Raw genomic sequence first — 17408 nt, 5'->3', positions numbered from 1 at the left:
GTGAAGAGGTTGGATGGGTAGTCGATAAATATTTAACCATCGGACAAAAAAAGGAATGAGAAGACAAAGTATGAATATGCAAACATATATCAAAATTTTGCCACCTGTGTCACATTTTAACACTGTCAATTATCCAACTCACTAGACAACACAGGAAAAAACCAAACCTTGATTATCACATGGGCCACAAACTACAGCATATCTGTGCAGTAGTCCTCTAGCAATGGCTAAAAAAATCAACTGAAATTTCTAAAAATATTGCCATCAGCATCTTCCAAGAGTTTTATGAATAACTTTAGTTTTTACAGAGTATGCATTACAACTTGGTTATCAACGCCATTTTAACACTAAAGGATGAACAGTCTTGGATGGTCTTGACAAAAAAAGTTACTTATGCAGCCGGTCTGAATGCTGACGGTTTGAAAACATTTTACACATTCTAATATCAGGTATTTATTGTTGTATGGTGCACCTGCTTGGTACACAATTTTATCATCTACATGTAAAGAAAGACTTGAAAAGATTCAATCTAGTACATCAATAATTATTTACCCTGACATGTGCCACGGCTTTGCTTTCACCCCCACTGTTGAGCGATTTTACTTTTGGTGTTTGTGCAAACCATTTTAAATGTATTAGTAGTAATCCGGACCATTCGTTGCATCAGAAAATTGTTTTAATAATATCTGTTCTGTAATCCAATGTTTTGTTTACATGCTGAGATAACACATACTCAGAAAATATCAAATCAATTAACAATAGCAACATCTATACATAATTAAGTGAGTGAGAAATTAATAATCGTTTTAATACTGTGAAACATATAAATATTATATTATATGTTTGAATAAGAAAATGAAATAAATTTTACCCCTTGCCACAGATACACTGCATGTGAATCATCAATTTTTTTGCGCTGTTGTACGAAATGGACATGAAATCTTCGCATGTAAAGCTGATCTCAAAAATCTGATCGACAACTGTAATGTCCATGAAAAATTTAGCATGAAAAACTTCATGTCCAGACTTCCTTCATAGCAATGCAAACTACATGTGAGCTAGGCTTACGGCCTTGCTGCACACACCGACGAAATGGGTCTTTCGCATAGCCAACAGAACATTTCCAAACAAACATGTTCGGCAATGCCGGCAGAAATAAAACCAACGCATCTATGATTAGATGAAATAGCTTTTTATTACGATCTTGATCCAACTTTTGTCCGTTCCCAACAGTCTAGTTGCATCCAATGTTGGCTTTCAACCGGAGGTAACAACAGGGATTCATACAACCACTATGCATGTGTTTACCAAAATATTCTCGCTTATAAGATATGTACAAGAGAAAATAATATGAATTGAAAATGTGGGCAACGGTGCATCTTAGGTCGGTACAACGCGCATATAACGCATGCGCAACGCACATACAAAGCACTTGCAACGCACAAACATTGCGGATACAATGCGCATACAGTATCATCGCATTGCAGATACAACGGTCAATAGAAAATAAATAGAATACTTTGTGTAGTGTTTTATACCTGTTTTATTAACAGACTATAAATATAAATAGAATATTGAATAATATAATATTATTACTACTATTATTATTACACATTAATATTATTAAAAATATTTGTGTTAACAGTGTCATGTTGTGGCGCATGTGTTGGTGCTTACTTGTGTCGGCGTTGTATCCACAATGTTTGTGTGTTGTAAGTGCCTTGTGTGTGTGTTGCGCATGCGTTGTACCGATCTAAGATGCACCGTTATCAAAATGTGAATAGAAAAATTACTAAGATTTTTTTGGCGAAAAATATGTTAAAATGACTTTCTATGGTTTAATTATGTTACGAAGTAAGAGTATTTTTGTACTTGGCACTTTTGATCGTTAACAGAGTGTTTTTTCATTAAGCAATACACAGCAACACTAATAAACACACAAACGTTATTGCTACCAACAACTGTTCATAATCTGTGTTAAAATGAAACTATCCGTGTGATACTTCAGTAACAGCACTGAAAAATCCAGGAAGCATCATGGCTTCACATAACTGAAATAATTCTCATGGGTCAATCTATTTGTTCACACAATGCATCGTTCAGCAGCATCAGTATGTTTACCCCCAAACGGTTTGTCAGTGATGCTTTTTGTAATTTTGATGTCGATGTGATAACAGATTATGATGCAACTCAGGACATTGCCATCTAATGGGTTTTCATTGTGCTTTATAGGCTACCACGCTTTAAATTGTAACAAAGCTTCATGTGTACACATAGACGCAGCGTGTTAAAAGGACGTGACATGTTTGGTCTATAAAATTAATTATGTGATTATGATGGGATTGACAACTTTATTAGCGCTTGTACATTTTTTACCATATGTTTAACTCTTGAATCTGTTAAATATCTTTTAACTTTATAATTTTTAACCTTCAACATGCTTACAAAGAAGCAAGTTGATGATTAACGCGTGTTATTATCATTTTGCGAAGCAGATCATCAAATTTGCTAGTTCAAAACCTAAGGCAATCGTTGCGTTTATATGCATGCATTATGGTCAAAATTAAAAGCGAACCTGATTTCTCTTTGCACGCTGTCACTGAATTGGGCAATTGGGGGTTGTAACAACTTTTGTAATTTCATTACAAAGAGAAGACAACTTCAATACATCTCACTAATTACGTTCGGCATGCTTGTTATTTTCATGAAATTGAGAGGGTCAAGTTGATAATCTTGTGGTTTATCACCCAAGTTTAATACTGCTTGCTCGATCACCATAATTATGATATATATAAATATAATGTATAAATATATATTAATACTGCTTGCTCGGTCACCATAACTATGATATATATAAATATAATGTATAAATATATATTAATACTGCGTGCTTGGTCACCATAATTATGATATATAAAGGTAGACAGCCTAGAGGCAAGCTGCCATAAGTAATGAAGTGTTTAATGTTATCGGTGGCAGTATGATGGGTCATTTTACATTCTCATGTGCGCTAAGAGACCAAGCCAGCGAAGTTACAAGGCGAGCAATATGAACGAGGCTCACGCATACACAAGATTGGAATCCCACCGCTAACATTATCTGACTGATTGCTGAATGCTAATATGAACTCCTAAAGGCTAGTTCACAATATATCGCCGCATGACGACGGTTTTTTGGTGTTCATCATCGATTATGTGAACCATAAACCATCGACAAAGCAACGCGGATATGTCGTGAATGTTTGCAGCTGTCAAACTTTCCCAATACTTTGCCTCGACGACTACTTTTTAATGTGAACTATTTCGGCAATAGTAATTCGCTGTCGTGGATAGCGTGAACTATTTATTTCTGTTTATGATAGTTGCTGCAAGACTAGTATTTGATTCAAGCACGCGAAAACAAAGAGGTTTTTTGGCAAAAATTTAAAAAGAAAAATGAGACCATTACCCCGCGAAGTGTTTGCTGATGCAAACGCGGATGGGTTTGTGATAGTGTGAACATCACAAATATATCACGAATATCATCAATGATCACCGAAGTATTGTGTAATCAACGCCGAGATATGGCGATATATTGTGAACCAGCCTTTATGGTTATTGACCTATAGAGCCTTATGCACGTGGTCAGGTGTCCCCTAGCTGAATAGCATAGAGAAATACCCTACTGTTGTTAAAAACCAGCAGCAATGGCGACTACTGATGATTGAGCTGCCAGTCTCCAACATAAAGATAGTTTTGTATGCAGTAACGACTGTTCAAAAGTGAAGGCAGCATAAAGACGATATACAGTTTATATTGAGTTTTCTGTATCAATTAGGAACCCGTTGACAATCCATTCTGACAACAGGAATGCTAAAACAATTCTTTAATGTTAAAATCCTAAGATGTTGTTTCTTGGCCCTAAGATGTTTCTTGGCCCTAACGTTTCATGAAGGACGTAGATAATGATCAGAGAGAATATATATGTAGGTACAAAATTCTCTGAAGGATACAGAATGTTTAGAACAACAAACAGTGAGCCCATTTATAAAGTTTCACATTTTTTCAAAAAACTTCTTGCCAGACATGATTATATACAAGCTTAATGATGGCCACCAGTAGTGCCATTCATAAGCCTACGTAATTGAAAAATAAAGTTTTTATAATACTTGAGTCATTGAAATGAGTGGTCGGTCCCATCCGACAGACTGAAATTTCCATTGTAATTCCTTCAGTTTGAAATCAGCTTCATTTGAGATTCATTAAAGGTTGACTTGTAACAAAATTCACATAACAGTTATTTGGTATGAAAAGATTCACCATGTCTTACTCTGTTGAGTTGTAGGTGCAAAATACGTGGGAATGTGGGAAACAAGCTCTGAAAAGCTCAAAAACGAACAGTTAATCGCAGCCATACGAAACCGCCGTAGTTTAGATTCTCTTTCCAAAACGGCTCAAATGTGACGTAGCTGTGGTAAATGGTTTCTGTTTACACTTTCCTTCAACCTTATTCGTCGAAATATGTTCACAAATATACTTCACGCATTCAATAAAACCATGTCTGTTGTTCTTACGCGTCTGTTTTATCGTCATTGTAATGCTGTCACTTTTAGCACTGATATCTTATAACTTACCGTAAAAATTAGTTAAACTTTTTAATCTTAGCTCGAAGGAGTGCATATCATTGTCTGATAATTATGACGAGCCTGTTGGTCATTTGTGATAATCAAAAAATGCTGCAGAAATTATTTGCGAAGCATTGGGTCACATGATCAGATTACGACTTGCCGATTAGACCAAACCGAAACAAAACTGTAAAGTAGCGAGCACCTATATTTGATACGGGGTCTTCGGTAACACCCGAAGTGTTTGTCATAAACTAGTGCTACGATAAGTTTTATATTGAGCTTTTTATTGCCCTTTCAATTCACCGTAGAACATCACGTGACAAGACGATAACCAAATTTTATGACTACGTCAGAGAAATAAAGAGATTCCAATCTACAGCGGCTTTTCGTTTTTGAGCTTTTTAGAGCTTGTAATCACATTCGCACATATTTTGCACCTACAACACAACAGAGTAAGACATGGTGAATCTTTTCATATCAAACAACTGTAATGTGAATTTTGTTGCAAGTCAACCTTTAAAGGAGGTTCAACCGCAGATTGGTCATTAATAAAAGATGGCTTTTAAATCAATCTTAGATTGTCAAAAATGAAAATGCACAGTATGCATGTCAAAGCATTTTATTTTTGTAGTACAATAGCAGCAGTTGTTTAAAATGCACCAACTTTTATGCAATCACAAAGTTCTCTACACACAATAAATGAGACAACAAAAATGTCGCCCAATGTGGTGCTCGAACCCATGAAAATCAGCTTATTAAACTGACCTTTGAACCAACACGTTCCGATGCTTCAGAATAATCGAGCAAATCTATTATTTGCGCTTTCCGACAGAAAAAGCGGACAAATGGATAAACAACAGCCGAGAATAATACTGATAAACACACGGCAAATTACTAACGAAAGAAAGAAGGCAGATGTAACATGAAAGCTTACATGCATACCTGATGAGAAGTTCAAGGCCTTTGATAATCGTAAGAATGATTAGTGAGACAAGACAAGCAGGTGCCCCTCAGCATAGTGACAGTCAATTGTTGCGACCTGTAAACAAATTCATTAATCAATAAAACAGCAATGGCACAACTGCTCTTCTCAATGCAATCCATATCTAATCAATAGCCCACAATGAAAGTGAGTAAATAACCTCTATTGTATTGATTCAGAGGAAGATGAGCCACAATAGAATTGACGCATTATGAAATGGGAAAACAACTCCTAAGCAAATGAACTGGCAAGCTAAACAGTTTTTTCTCATTCACATCTGAACGCTACATTAGGTACTACCCAAAATATTTTCTCTGGCCAATGAAATAGCGAGACTTCCGTTGAGATTAGTTGGTGGTGGAGAGCAGCATTGGTTAACTCTGCTTTCAAGAGTTACGTGGTGCGGCTTTAGTATGCTTTGTACTAAACGTTTCTGATCAGTGAGAAGTCTATCAATTAGACTATTGTATCTGGACTTAAAATTAAAATTGCCCCCAATTTTAACAAATTTTATCTATCGGTATTTTTCTATCAACGCTCAGAGAAAAGACATGTGTGCAATGATATCACTAGTTGACATCCATGCTATAGTTCACCCTCGAGATACGATTACCCTGATATACGATTTTTTTTCACCTTACAAAGTCAAACATTGTGAGATCTTCACCTCGCTATACGAATTTTATTTCACCATACGATTTTGAGAAAAGTTTTAGTGATAAGTGAATACTAGCGTGTAATGGTGCTCTCTGACTAGTTATTTTGGTAATAGCAGCTCTATATCGCTGTCACTGTCTTGGGTAGATGTTAAAGGCAATTCTCTCACTACTACGTGGCTGGCAAGTCAGTTATCAGAAATCTCCTCGTGGCTTACTATTGCAACGTTCTGCTGGTTGGCCAAAAGTTTGTGATCGTAAAGGCGTTCTTGTTCCTTTTTTAAAACAGATATATTCTCCTCATTAGCAGCTGCGGTCACTTCAATTTCAAGACATCCCTGAATGATTGGTGATCTTTTAGGAATAACATCCACCACCCTTGCAGTCATTGTACCTCCGGATATGATGAAAAAGCTGCTTACTATACTTATTTCACGGGGTAGATGACTAACCGTTGCGCAGTCTGCGTTTATTAGCTTTACTGCCAATGGTTCGTGAACTTTTGAGAAAAGTTTCGCCCGAGTTAAAATTTGGCGGTAGGTGTGCTCATAATGCACGTCGAAATAAAAAAAAACACCAAAATATAGTTTGCCGAAAACATTTTCAGAAAGTTTACAAAACTTCTCTCATGTCAGCATTCCGCATGGAAAAATTCGTGTAAAATACACAAGCGAGAGCAAATATTCAGTTGTAGCGGTATAATATATTTTACTATAAACTTTTAAGTCAGCATACGTATATAACTACAAGTATCTACATTTAATTTGTTAGCTATGAAATCTTACCGATACAAACGTTACAAAACGAAGGAAAAATGATTTCTATGTCAACAAAGTTGGATGTCGTAAATAAGAAAAAGGCACCTGTATTATTAACATTGTCAAGGAATATGATCGCAACCAATCAGCATTTGCAATTATTCTTAAAACAAGAACTCCATTGAAGCAAGCACAAGAATGAGCTTACGGCTGAAGAAACGAAGGAGTTAAAAGGCCATGCATGCGATCAGCATTCAAAAGGAGCAAACATTTAGTAAGGGCGAGGAAGTAGAAGATACAGGAAATCTCACATTGGCAGAAATATTTCAAGTGTTTGATTTACTGATGTGGACTGGTACATTAAAACAATGCATATATAATATATATTATTTATCTCTTGTGTGGCATGTTTTTCATATTTTATTTGTTTCCTTTTGATTTTGTTTTCTTTTTTTGTTCAACCAGGTCTTTGCAGATGGGCTTATTATCTTCTATGTGAATACAATTCATCGTATGTATGTAACTCATACAACTACGTGTAGCTACTCAAGATAGTTGACGCATTCACATTACTTTCAGAAACTTGTTCAAGCCCTGTCCTCTAGGGTATAAATACGTACAAACTGTATGTATGGTTACATTGATTCTTGTGCACATTTCATACAATAAAAACTACTGTAGCACCTTCTCTTGATCCTTCTACAAGTGTTAGCTAGCTAGCAGTTTTCTGCATTGTACCAGCAATTTTTCTTGTAAACCAAAAGAAAAATTGGACAGGACTAGACAACTCTCTTTAGCCTGCTAAAAATTCCATTTCGTTATTTCATTAATCTTCAAGTGTACCGCAACATAATTAGCATTGAGATATGTTTTTGCCCCTTCTGTGTTTTATTCGCTACATATACCAGCAAAAGTCACGTTACTCTAAAGCACAGGTGTCAAACACATGGCCCGCGGGCCACATGTGGCCCGCCACCTCATTTTATGTGGCCTGCGAGGGCTTCATTACTCATTCGCCCGAGACTCATTCTCCCTTATTTATAACGTTGCTAGGCACACCAACGCGAGTTATCTTGCCTCTGAAATTTGTCTATTCCTTGTGTTGTTATTTTTACATTACATAAGAACAATTTTGATTAGTCAGAAAAAAAAAATTTCTGGTCAATCAAACAAACGTACATATATACCTCAATGATTTCTCTGGCAAAAGTTATAACTAAATTACTATGCCCATTGCGACATCTACTGAACCGAAAATCATCGCTGTCACTTTAAAATTTATCGATCGCGATCAATTTTTTTCAACTCCAGAAGTAAATATGCAGATTCAGAAGAGGTGAGACAGTGAAAGACTGCATAAATCAAATTGAAACATTATTTTTAATGTTTTAAAGTTTTTACTAACTTTTAATTTTGTCAATTTGCATCGTTACACTCGAATAAAAATGCACTTTTTAGGCTGTCAACCGTAGTCAGACAAAAGTTATCATTCAATCTCGATAGGATCATATTCATTCTTAGAGCGGCCCCTGAAGTCTGAAAAGTCAAGAACAGAGTTACTGAACATAATTTCATTGTTTGAAACATGTTAATGACAGTTTATCTGAGTTATATTGGGATGTAGATTTGCTATGAAGATAATACTCGCGAGGAAAAATTCGAAATTATAGTTTCGTGATTTTCATGTTCATGACTAACTGTACATGTATAAATAATATTCATAACTTTGTATTGTATGTAATAAATTACTAATTTTAGTCAAACACTGTATATTTTGTAATTTCTTTGGTGAAAGTCTAACTTTGTTTCAGCAAATAGCAAATAATTTTTTGATTTTTTGCTGCTTACATATTGATTTTGTGTTGCTGCTGTTGCAATTATTTAGTGTTTGCAGATTTAATGTGTGTATGCCAACAAATTCATGTTCTTAGCAGCTCACAATTTTTGATTTTACTGAAAGTATGCCCATGTTGATGGGTATTGTGTAACTTTTCTGATTTTTTTTTCGAAAACAAGTGTTCTGCATGTTTTGCTGTGCAACTGTTCTGTTTGCAACTTTAAGTAACAAAGTCAGAGTTATTTAATATCAAAGACTAGTTTAAGTTATTTTATATTATTCGATTACATTTCATTACAATTATAAGTTACATCTGGCCCTTTGAGGACAGCCATTACGCTGATGTGGCCCTCGGTGAAAATGAGTTTGACACCCCTGCTCTAAAGGTATGTACGTCCTGTATAATAGTAAATAAAATTCCATTTTTCTTTTCGGTAGCCATCAAATGGTCAGGTATGTGAGAGGCCGCTTTCAATAACTGCATCGCTCGGCCTTTCTTATTGAATTCTGGTTGAAAAAGGTTTCAACCAGACACGCTAAATTTTATAATGAAAGTGAAGATAGAAACTTATGAAGGATAAAATTTCGTGATAAAAAGTTGAAATTCATTAAAATAGCTAAAAATACATGTACATACTAAAACTTAGTTTTAAGGGTGAGTTTGGCAAGCTAAACTTATTTGAAGTGAATTTGAAGTGAATTCAAAGTCTATGTTATGCGTATCTTTTGAAAGTAAGAACTCCTTACCGTACGATCTGCATTTGGTACGCAGATTACAATTTTATAGTATTGCAGATTATAATCACTAGGTGCGCTTAACACAATGCAGCTACTGTAGGTAACTATAGTTACTAAAGTTAACATACTATTTTGTTACTAATTTTCAATATGTACAGCATTTTTATAAAATTCTAGACGATTTTTACCATTTTTCTCCATTGTATAATTACAATGGTTTCCATACCCGGTCATACAATTTTTTCGCCATACGATGCCAGCCTTGAAACAGATCAACATCGTATCTCGAGGGTGCACTGTATAGGCCAGGGGTGCCCAACCAGTCGATCGCGATCTACCAGTCGATCTTCAAGTGCTTGGCAGTCGATCGCGGGATGATTTTAGGATAACATATAATTACAACATAAAATAATAATTATTCACTAACTAGCAGCAACTACTATTGCTGCACAGCACTTTACTAAACTACTGCACTAAAAAAGTAGTTTTAATAATAACATTATTTACCTATTATCGTTGTTTATGTATAGTCGTGTTTGATTGTGTATTTCAAGACCAACAAAAATACACGTGAACGCCATTCATAAGTTCCCAGCACAGGACCGCAGAAAAAGCCGATAGGTCCGCACTCAATACAAAACCGTGTATAGTTCTTCATGCACCCAAAATAACTTTTGTTAAAATGTTATGCAGCTTTCTGCTAGCAGTCGATCTCGTTTTTTTCTTTTTGAATAAAAACATAAACCCATAAATGAGTGTTAAGACAAATCTGAAACGACAAAAAACCTATCACTTCCACAAGGAATGGGAAGAGGATTATTTCTTTGTCATTTCCAACTCTAAATGCATGTGCCTCATCTGCCAAGCCATCATCTCGCTTCCTAAGAAGGGTAACCTCGAAAGGCATTTCACAACCATGCATAAAAGGTACGAGAATATTATATGCACATATATAATGCACATTATATAAGCATATATGTGGAACTTAATAAAGGTGATAGGCTCACCACTACAGGCTCAAGTTTGTTTTTAATTTTTTGTTTCGGGGCTTCGCTAGACTAGTCGATCTTTGAAGGCAGGCAAATATAAAAGTAGATCACATGTCTAAAAAGGTTGAGCACCGCTGGTATAGGCTATTACATTCAAATTACAGCTTTACGCATTTCTATTTCGACGGTCTCTTTACAACTATAGACACCATAATCGCACTTTCGCTTGATCTGAGCCGCGATCAAGTTTTGCCGATTTTAATTTTGAAACATCCTGGCAGTCAGATCACCTCAAACTCCAAAAACAATCGCAAACGATAGCAAAATTTGATAAAATCTACTAAAATTTTGTCTAAATTTATCTGTAAACGAAAGGAAACAATTTTCTGCATGTTAAGCGAATATAAAATATGTTTACAGCCTATCCTGAGTGTAGTTTCGCTTTGCAAAAATGTTATTTTTTGTTGCAATTTATTTTTAGCAATGACCAGTAGTGTCAGACGCATTACAGCGAAGAGGAAACTCGAACTCGAAGAGGGGTAATTAGAAAAGCAATATCTTGTGATGCGGCCAAATATTGGTACTTTAATCATATTTTGGCATTGATTGGATCTGAGCCCAATGCCTTGTCAGCAAGCACAGTCTCAGAGTCAAACTGATGACAATATTCTATTTACTATTTATTTGTTGGTTCTCTTGTCGCCTTGTAGAATTTGGTGGTCTAGTCATGATATCAATAGCATAACAATAATAACAATAACAAATATTTGTAAATAAAAAAAATAAAAAGAAAAAACATTGACTTTTACCGTATTCATCTTGTTCTTTGATCAATGATCCTAATTTTTAACATCCACAATATAAAAATTAACTAAAAAAAGATGAACGAGTTGATATCTCTATAATGCACCCACATGGGAGCGAATGAGATAACCAAGTAGACTAGACAGCTATAGAGGCTTCACTAATTATAGATTTTACCGAACGATTTTAATTGAACAATAGTACTACTGAGAGTGATTATTTTATTTTTAGCATTAATATTAATGCCATAAGCTTTAATAATATTGATAGCCTAACTCATCTGATTGCGACATGCTCATGAAAGTAGCGAAAATGATCAGAAAAGTGTTCGAGCTCATTCCGCAAGACATTTACGACATTTTTATGGCATCAGCTGATGTAGATTTTTATGCTGATTAATTTGGTATAAAAGTATTTTCACATACCATGTATTTGAAAAGTTAGGACCACTTATATGCACCCTTGCAAAATATTAAAATCTATCAAATATGCATTCATGCCCCAATCATGTGTTAAAAAATTAATTCATAGTGAAAGAATTAATCATCATGCAAATGCTAACTAAATGTCCACACAGATATTAGTGACATAGTAGGCAACAAAGTCAAGTAAGGAAGGTCAAGGACAATAGCCATATATCATATAACTTTTTTGGGATCGCATTACTCTATGGTAAGGGCCTGCAGTACACTTGTGAAAAACTGAATGAGCTGGACATGGATTTCAGATAAGCAGTTGCGATGAGTGAACACACTGTGCAGTCATTATTTTTTAGTTGTATAATACATAACATCCTAAAACTTGACAATATTATATTTGCACTTACAATGTTGATGCTCATCGATTAGCCTACAATGTATTTTTGTAACACAATTCAAGTTAATCTTAAGCAAACAAACTCTTGCAGTAATGCTACACACCAATGTGTATTCTGATGACATCCATAAGCTTCTACTTATTTTAATGCATATAATATGTTCGACATGTACATGTAAATTGTGTATTCTCATTGTAGGTTTATTACACCTACCATTTGACTGATGATGCTGGCAAACGTCATGTTGTCTGCAAGGTATTTTTTACGCAGACAAGATATTTTTCACTTTGGGTTGTCATGTTGGTGCGACAGTGGTAGCGACAGCAACAGCGAGCCCGGCCTGTGTAGCTGTTGCTGCTGCAGATTGTAGAGGAAAAAGAAAAGCAGACCCCAACCATCTGCATTTGCTGATTGATGAACACATCAAGAGCTATAACCCGAGCATCTTCTACTGCACACCGAAGCGCCTGTATATTCCACATGAGCTAAGCATTGCTGAGATGCACAGACTTAGTTGACACCCGCTCGAAGATGATCAACGACTCGACTTACATGCGAAGAGTACAGAGCATGAATATTTCCTTCGCCAAGAGGAATGCGAGGTTTGTACGACACTAAAGACAGACCATGGGCACAAAGACTTCACTGATGACTGTGAAGCCTGTAACAAGCTAAGGGTACATTTGAAGGCGGCAGAGGAATCTCGCGTGCAGTACAAGACCGAGGGGGAAGAAGTCGTACCAGGGAGAGTAGTGCAGAGTTTTGACCTCCAGAACGTTATAATGATGCCTTGTCTCCCTGGCCTGCAGTCTGCATGCTTCACTCGTCGTCTGGTTTCCTTTTACCAGACATTCACTTCGATAGGCAACTACTGCAAAAGATTCCAGATTGAGGCCATCATTAGGCACGAAGGAATTAGTGGCAGAAAAGCTGAAGACATTGCTTCAGCGCTGCTAAAAGCTGTAGAGACTGATCGAGACTTTGATGAAGTTATATACTATATGGACCACTGCGGCGGCCAAAATAAAAACCATGTGCTGTACCCCGCTTTAGTCTGCATCATCAACAGTAGCAAGATCTGTGCCAAGACTATCACATTGAAGTACCTGGAAGCAGGGCACACGTTTATGAGTGCTGACAGCTTCCATGCAGCAGTCGAACGATCGATGAAGAAGCATATGAATCTGTTAGATTTTAATGACTTTGCCACTAGTGTAAAGACTGTAGGCAATTAAATGTTCAAGAATTTCAACACTCTGACCACTAGTTAATTCTTTGAAGTCCTGGAGAAGCTAGCTAAACCAGGATGCCCCTTGCTGGCCAAGATACGGCTAGTGCAGTTTAGGCGTGGCAGCGGGCCTGTATATTACAAAACACAATTTGTCGGTCACTATCTGCCATTTGACTTCTTAAAAGCCAGATACAATTCAGCCCAGCCGCAGCTGGTAAAAGCTAGACCAAGAGGAGTACCTGCCAGCAAGAAAGCTGGCATCTTGCGAAACCGCTGTCCTCTTATGCCAGAACGCATAAAATTGTTTTGGCACAATCTGCTAGAAGAGGAGGTTGAAGACCTCATAGACAATGAGCAATTGTGCCATGCCATGTTCAATTGTAAATATCATTACACGTGACTAACGTGCCTTTGCAAACCAAGTCGTTGTGGTAATGGTTACTACTATTTTTTCCAATCACATGTTACATTATCCATAAAATGTATTAACATATTAACATTATTTGTTTTTTAAAAATAATAATAACTTGTTCACACTCCTTAACTAGTTTTACCAGCAGAAACCATAGCTTGATTCATTGCATAACTGCATTCATAACTCTGTAAGTGTTGCTAACTAATTATTTCAGCAAATACTTGACCATCTTACCCAACATTCTGCTTGCATAACTAGTCTAATTAGATAATTGAGGATTATGCTTCACTTTGATACTTAAAAACTAACATGAACATTCTTTGTCTTGTAATACATAGCTGTTGTTAAAATTGCCTCAATTGGTTGACAGCTCTAGAGCGGCTAGCAAAAATACCAAAATTTTGTCTGATAACTAATGTTACCACCAGAGGGCAGTATAAGCGAGCGTTGTTTTTATAATAAGGGTTCTTGAAGGTTCTTTGAAGTGTGATTTTAACTGAAAGAGTTGCTTAGCCTGGAAGCTCATTAAGAAGCTGCTGAATAAAATTAATAAGAAACTGTCACCTTTCATTGGCTTATATTGATAAGCCCCCTAAGAACAGCAAGTCCACGGGGACCATGCTGTTACATTGATGTCAGAGGTTTTAGTTTGACGAGGCAACGAGAGGATGCCGAAGATCATGAGAGCAATCTTCTAAGAGGAGATGAGCCGGCGGAGCAGGCTCTGGGCTCGTCAGTGGCAGACCCAGATCTGAGAGAGCAAATTAATGAAAGATTTGTGGAAGTCAGTGAGGCGCTTGATGAGCAACAGACAGCCTTGAAGGAAGCCACCGGCAAAGCAGACAGAATTGAGGAGATAATGAAGCTTCTAACACAGAGAGTATCACAGTTGGCAGGTGCAACCACAAACCATGAAAAAAATGATCGCGATTCAGAAGTAAGTTTTGAATTAGAAAGCAGTAAATGTAATGCTAAATACTGCAAAAAAATGGGTGAAGCTTGGTTTAAAATTTTCAGCCAAAAGCTTGGACGATGAATTGGATAGTTTAGCCATGCAATTTTAGACCTGTTGCCTTTTACATAAGGTACCAAAAGCATCATATTCGTTAATCTTGCAAATATACTTAAAAGATTTGGATACAATTTATTTGAAGTAGATTATTAGAAGGAAACTATGAAAGCTATAACAAAATAAAAGCATCAATGAAAAGCAAATTGGAAGCTGTAAAAGGTGAACAGCAAGTAGCAATGGAAGTTTCTGCAGTAAGACAGGGCGGAAATGAAACGGTGTGGGAGTACTATGAAAGACTCCGTAAAATAGTCGCTAGTGGTAGTGCTAGGGAAGACAGCCCCTACGTTTTATTGCACTTCCGATTGGGTTTACGCCTAGATATCAAAGAGAAAATTATTGGAACTCCTAAGAACTTGTCTGAAATTTTGCGTGCGGCCTTTGGAGTAGAAACTGCACTCTTGGCAGATAAAACACTTTCTGATATTGCAGCAAATTTTCAAAGCACTCCACTAAACCCTAGTCAAAACAAAAGGTTTAATAGGCCTAAAAGGAAATGTTTAGTATGCAATTCCAAAAAACATTTGACTCGTTTTAGCTGATAAAGGTAGGTTTTCGGCTTATCAACAGCCTGCGTATAGAACAAACTATTACAGTGGCAGAAATGGAGGTCAGCGTAGAGTGACCAATGAGCAACATGAGATGCCATGCTGGTTTAGGAACCGGTTAGCCAGTCAAAGGTCTCACGCTTGCCAACAGCACAGTGAGTACCGGGCACCGGTAGCAATGCTTCGGCAGCAGTGCCTACAGCAGCTACTGAGAAACAATCGGCTATAGCAGGAGTAACACCTTGCCTAGGGAAAAACAACAATACAGTAGTATTTGACAACGTAGCTAGTGAAAGCCATGCTTGTTGAGAAGGCTACAACAAAACTAGCAGAAACAGTACCTTTTGAGGTGGCCACTGTTGTGCCAGCTGTCAATATTGAGGTAGTCAGGAGTTCTAAGGTAAGTGCGGAAGTAAGCAAAGTTAGCATTACCTTTGAGAAGGTTGAGCTGGCTAGCAGTATTGAAGTGGTTTCACCTGTTGCGTGTTGTCAGGGAAACCAAAAACAGACATACTATTTTGTTTCATTGGATGAAACAATTAACAATGAGCAAGCGATGGCAAAGCGAGTGTAAGCAAAGTGACTAATAATTTGAATCACTTGAGTAGACAAGCAAATGATGCGAACAGCAATTATTATCATCCTTCTAGACCACTAAGTGTAAATAGGAGAACACGCAGTGGAATGGGGATGTCATGGGCAATGATTTTCTGGCTGGCATTCTTTGCACTGTTGGCTGTGGGCCAAGCTCAGGCTCCTATGCGTTGCCGGACTGGGCATACAGTAACATACATACATACGGTTCACCATACATACATGCCATGGGTACTGCAGGAGCACCTGTAGGAGTTGAGTTCGTTAAGCATGATCAACGATCCAAGAAGTGCAGACCCCCGTTGCTACATAAAACAGTCATATCGCAATATGTTTCAGTAAACGCGATGAGCATTCTCAAGTGACAATACTTGTAACCAGTGAAATCAAAAAATTGACTACACTTCTAACTCAGACATTTACCAGCCTAAACACACATCCGACTTGCAATCATGAGTCTACCTTGACACTGGGTATATGGACACTTGCTAATGTACTAGGTCACGGAAACTACATTGTGTAATGATACAGCTTTAACTAGTAGTGAAACACTTAGCAGTTAGCATGCTTATATGGTCATTAAAGTTTATTTAAAATATGCATAGGTATGTAAATGAGAATTAGAAGTTAAGTAATTAAATAGACTTGTAGTAAATGAGTTTGTGTTACATACAGTGACAAATGCTATTTTAATGGATTCATGACCCCGCTGTCACATATTGCAGAAACATTTGATAACTGCTCTTAGGCGGATAATAGATTAGTTGTAAGCTTTTGGTTGCGATTTCCGCTCATGCATAGATTTGGTAGATTCATGTGATAGTGGTAACTGTGATTATGGAGAGAGAAGTAGCTATTGACAGCTCAAGAATTAGTGAGGAATTAGTTATATTGGTGGTGGGGTTGATTGCTAAAGTAGTGGGCACATTTTTAGTAGTAAGTTTGTTCGTAATTTTGACTTTTGGTGCAATAGGCAATAATGGCTGTAGTGTGTTAGTCAGGTGTTAGTGATTGTACTTGTGCTGCCGACAAAGGGAAATGTAAACATGCTATGGCATTATTATATTCTACTGTTGATCATCTAATGTCTGGCCTAAAGGTAATGCCTGAGGATCTTGCTTGTACTTCCCAGCCTAAGCAACAGGGTCGAGTTAATGCAAAACCAGTTTCTGCTGTTGCCTCTTTTTCAGACTTAGCACCTCTGATGGTGGACTATGATCCAGACGATCCTGCTGCAGCAAAACGATAGGTACAGCGTGCTAAAAAAAGGCTGCAGTATTCATGCTTACCCGAGGATGCTAAGCTGATGACTAGTACAAGACTAAAGGGACTGACTGGTGGCCATCAATTCTGGACTAAGATTA

The 17408-nt window shown here is 36.9% G+C and overlaps 1 protein-coding gene across 2 annotated transcripts in view; it reads right to left on the bottom strand.

Moving 5' to 3' along the window:
- LOC137398559 (kyphoscoliosis peptidase-like) overlaps positions 1–5646 on the bottom strand; it is a 60847-nt gene extending 55201 nt beyond the window's left edge. For both annotated transcript variants that reach the window (XM_068084687.1, XM_068084688.1), the window contains exon 1: positions 5549–5646. The gene's annotated coding sequence lies outside the window, so the exon portion shown is untranslated. The remainder of the gene's footprint in view (positions 1–5548) is intronic.
- Positions 5647–17408: the final 11762 nt, after the last annotated feature.

The sequence above is a fragment of the Watersipora subatra genome, chromosome 6 (assembly GCF_963576615.1).
Source record: "Watersipora subatra chromosome 6, tzWatSuba1.1, whole genome shotgun sequence".
Lineage (NCBI taxonomy): Eukaryota > Metazoa > Bryozoa > Gymnolaemata > Cheilostomatida > Watersiporidae > Watersipora > Watersipora subatra.
This window is presented reverse-complemented; position numbering and strand designations above follow the sequence as displayed.